The following is a 5,000-nucleotide window of genomic DNA, read 5'->3' as shown; positions in this document are numbered from 1 at the left end:
GCAGACAGGTCACAGGTGACATGGAATCTGATGTTTTCATATGTGACCTGAGCCACATCCAGAGGTCAGAGGTTTCAGATCTGACTGTGTGTCAGTCTGAACGCAGTAACCTGTGAATTACATTGTGATGGTGTAATGAAAATAAACCAATAGTTCAGCACAGGTTTTACACTGCAGAAGAAATGCAGAGCAGCATTCAGTGGACAGACGGAGAAATTCAACTTCTCCTAGCAGTTTGGGGGGGGGAAGCCTCAGTACATGAGAAATGTACAGGAACAATTAAGGCAATTTATGAAGACATTGTTAAATGTTAAAGAGAGAACGTCATGACGCCTACGTTGTTACCACGGTAGCCAAAGCAGATATGTCGACGCAGGGAGGCTTTGGATTGACGTTGTTAACATCAGTCTGAACACACAGATCAGATCTGTGTGTGTGTGTGTGTGTGTGTGTGTGTGTGTGTGTGTGTGTGTGTGTGTGTGTGTGTGTGTGTGTGTGTGTGTGTGTGTGTGTGTGTGTGTGTGTGTGTGTGTGTGTGTTTTAGACTCAACTCCACCCCCTCCCCCCATATCAGCCAATCAAATTAATGCATTGCAATTACTGTACAGAAACTAGGCTACTACTTTCAGTACGGTAAATGCAATAAATTAATTCGATTGGGTAATCAAAGGGAGGTATACTTGACATCATCAAATATATTAGCTAATTAGATAGCCTGATTTAGCTGTTTTGGGCGTGTCATTCCAACTTAAAACAATAAATACGTTGGCTCCGTTGGAACGAAACGTAATATTATTTTTCTCCGTTTCCTGCAAAAGCGAAACCGTTTTGGACTTAAGAGGTTTTAGCCCTTCCTCCGCGGCTGTTCTTTCATGTCTGTTTTCATTGAATGAAATCGTTTCTTTATTCGCCCGCAAACCTGGAGAAAATGCAGCGCGACGAATCCCATCCTCCAACAGACGGCTGCGTGGAATGAAGACACCGTGGCAGAGATGTTCTGAGGAAAGATCACTTTGTCACGCTGTCTCCTCTCCTCTCCTCTCCTCTCCTCTCCCCTCTCCTCTCCTCTCCTCTCCCCTCCTCTCCTCTCCTCTCCTCTCCTCTCCTCTCCTCTCCTCTTTTAATTTAAAGGAGCTATAGTCAACTTTTTCTTGAAAAACGGATGCTAAAATTAAAATAATGTTTCGAAAATATTTTATAAAAAAATAAGCTTCATATGTGTTTCTATTCAAAAATGACCACAAAAAGCGTAAAATAATCATTTTGTCCATTGTCGGGCCGACACTTTGTTTACATTCTAGTCTATTCTGTGATAGTGTTAGACTAGAATGTAAACAAAGTGTCGGTCTGACAATGGCCAAAATGATTATTTTATCATTATTTTACGCTTTTTGTCGTCATTTTTGAATAGAAACACATATATAAAGCGTATTATTTTATAAAATATTTTCGAAACATTATTTTTATTTTAGCATCCGTTTTTCAAGAAAAAGTTGACTATAGCTCCTTTAATTGTGACCATAGGTTGTATGAAAATCTGATCACGTCCGTCCGTCCGTCCGTCCGTCCGTCCGTTTGTCCGTCACAACTCATGTCATGATTGATTGATTGATTGATTGATTGATTGATTATTTTATTAGACACAAATGTAGAACAGTACAAGTATAGTCAATACAATATAAATGTAGTACAGTACAAGTACAGTTAAACACCCTGCCTAAAAGGAACATCCCAAATAAGACTTTTTACTGTCTTTTTTACGTTGGAAGTCCTCTGTATTTGATTCATGGACATAACTAGTAAGACACCTCAGGGTGACTTGCGACCTCAAGGTGACATGCGACCTCGCCCTAAAGGGTGAGGTCGCGCCAATTCTTGGCCATCTGGCCAACCACAGCGTTTCTCTGACGATTCTAGTTGTTGTCATTCTGGGGGGAGTTTGTTCATGTTTTTGTGAGGGTATCAACCCTAGGAGACACGGGGAGAACATGCAAACTCCACACAGAAAGGCCCTATCGCCAACCCCGCCTAGGGTGTGGGCACTGATGACGCGGAGGGAGAAACACGCCGCCCATATATGTCCGTAATATTGATAACATAATATCCTTAATAATGTCCTTAATATTGACAATATAGGAATCTCCATATATGGGCATAAAACGTACATAAGTAATGCCAAGCAGGGCCTTGTTTTTTTGTTTTTTTTCTGGGAATGACCATATATGGACTTTTTATTTGATCCTTTATTAATATTAATATGTATCCATATACATACAATATATGTTATGCCCATACATGGAGATGGGCGTAAAAAAAAACTTATGTTAATTAGTAATGCCAAGCAGGGCCTTGGTGAGTTAGGGCCTTGGTTTGATGCCTGTGGATCTCCATATATGGGCATAAGGGGTACCCTAACATTCTCATTTTCGACCTGGAATTTATTACATCAAACTCCATGTATGGACATAAACGTTTTTTTTTCTTTCTTTTTTTTCTTTCTTTTTTCTGGGAATGACCATATATGGACTTTTATACCCTGAGAAATCTCGTAGCTTGTCTGACTGTCAGTACAGGAAGTGATGTCATATGACATCCTTTTTATGCCCATATATGAGTCATTCTGCACCACATCACTGTGACTCACTGACATCACACTGACATCACTTCCTGTATAGACAGACAGACAGACAGACAGACAGACAAGCTACGAGGTTTCTGAGGGTATAATGCGACCTTCGGTTGCAACAATATATGGCCAAGATCTCTGATGTCATCAATATGTCATCGATATTAAGCCCATATCTGGGAAAGCCCATGTATGGGCATAGTGTGTCAAAAGCACTCAACTAGAGCAAAAGTCACTCAAGACTGAACTTAAACCACCGGCTCTCTGTTTTTCCATCTTCAGCTTTTCCTCCTTTGTTTACGGTTCTATTGTTGTCTGTTGTCTCCAGGACGGTGTTTTAATCTGTCTGCTCTTAATGTGCTTTTAAAAGTGTTTATTGATTCCAGTCCAGAATGTTTGTTTAGGCTCAGAGAGAACGGCAGAAACCTCCTATCTCCTTATCCGAACTATTCGCTGTTTGTTTTGAGTTTTTCTCATACATTTACCCCCTGCTTGATCAAAACTATACGGCGTCGAACAAAAGCATCACAAATATAGCAGATCTGCAAGCCCGAAACCGTTGAGCTTGTAGATCGGGGGACATTTGCGGGTAGGGGTACGGGTTCCGGTGGTACAGGACTAAACATGGGCGGGTGTGAAAATCAGAGCACTGTTTATGCCCAAACAAGGTCACATCCACGCAAAGACAGCGAGTGATGAATACAAAATGGTGTGTGTTGATATGAAAAATATATAATAATTCAAAAACCTCACACTCACACACACACACACAATCCAACGCATTTTCTCCAGTTTTAGGAATTACAAGTTGAAATCCTCTTCTTCAGCCCCCGTCACATATGAGGTTTCTATAGCGGACAGAGTCCATATAAACGCTGGCAGCGTACTGTACAGCACTACAGTACAGTAAACAAAACACTTACTGTACATTGAGTGTAATGGTATCAGACAGCAAGCCTTACATCAGTCACATCACTTCACCATCGCTCAATAACCACTCAATACAGAGGCATTTAAAGTGTTACGCTTACACAATGTCTAGGAGAGAGGAGAGGGGGAAAAACCATGACATCGCAACCGTCAACATAAATAACTCCCATTTCTCAGATGAAACTGGATCCTGGTTTATCCTCGGTTAGATCTGTATAAAGCTGGTTGCACATTTTCACTCCCAGCACTTTATATTTATAACATATCATCGTTGTCGGGAGTCCATAACCGTTCGTTTGTATTTATCATCTATAAAATGTACTAAACTAGTGAAAACAGCAGATTTACAAGCACACAACGCCGCTTGTAGATCGGCTGTTTTCAATAGTTTTGTGCGACAGTCTTGTATGATGAAGCAGGGCTTTGCTTTACCAAAAGACGTACACATTTGAAACTTGGAGATACGAGGTTTCTGCCCGACAGTGACGATATTTTAGTGATTATGTTGCGAGGAAAACAGTTGAGATAACAGCCATTTTGGTTAGAACTGACTGAAAATAACTTTGTACTTTTGTAGTTTAAAATGATACTAAATATTTTTTCAAGTGTCCGTATAAATTCCAAATATTATCAAATGATCTCGTGGCACCCCTGGACTGCCGTCGCGGCACCCCAGGGTGCCCCGTCACCCACTTTGAAATCCCCTGATCTAGACTACAACAGCAGTGACAACACAGAAATGTGTGCGAGGAGAGGAAATAGTATTAATAACATAACGTAGCATAACGAAAGGCATAAAACGTAAAAACATAGTGGCAGTAATAGTGCGGTACTCGAGTAAAAGTACTTGACATGTTTAGCTTTAGCTCCCCCTAGAGGCAGGGAGGTCTATCAGGTATCAGATCAGACTTCATAACAGCAGTCTGTCTGTCAAGTTCACATCAGGAGGGGAGATTCTCCTGCAGCCATCTGATCCTATCCATGCCTCCACCGTGCGTGCGTGCGTGCGTGCGTGCGTGCGTGCGTGCGTGCGTGTGTGTGTGTGTGTGTGTGTCTGTGCGTGTGTGTGTGTGTGCGTGTGTGCGTGCGTGCACACAGCGATTATAATGACAGATCAATGAGCTATCTGAACCACCCGGGGCATGCATTTAGTTCTTGAGAGGTGCCACACACACACACGCACGCACGCATATCTATATGTTATCATATAGATATGCTAGCCATGGATCCTAACCAGTCTACTCTCCTGTATGTTATCATATAGATATGCTAGCCATGGATCCTAACCAGTCCACTCTACTGTATGTTAACTGTATCTATAGACATGTTATCATACAGTATGTATAATGTATATAATGTTCTTACAGACATGCTAGCCATGGATCCTAACCAGTCCACTCTCCTGTATGTTATCATATAGATATGCTAGCCATGGATCCTAACC

The 5,000-nt window shown here is 41.5% G+C and overlaps 1 protein-coding gene across 1 annotated transcript in view; it reads left to right on the top strand.

Moving 5' to 3' along the window:
* The window catches only part of LOC308286162 (ephrin type-A receptor 3-like), a gene marked incomplete at both ends in the record, with an annotated part of 98,241 nt that overhangs the window by 42,585 nt on the left and 50,656 nt on the right, over positions 1-5,000 (top strand). The gene's annotated exons all lie outside the window — the stretch shown is intronic.

Source organism: Nannobrachium achirus, assembly GCF_963921795.1.
Source record: "Nannobrachium achirus genome assembly, chromosome: 5".
NCBI lineage: Eukaryota > Metazoa > Chordata > Actinopteri > Myctophiformes > Myctophidae > Nannobrachium > Nannobrachium achirus.
Note: the sequence above shows the minus strand (reverse complement) of the source record. Positions and strands in the feature narration are given on the sequence as shown.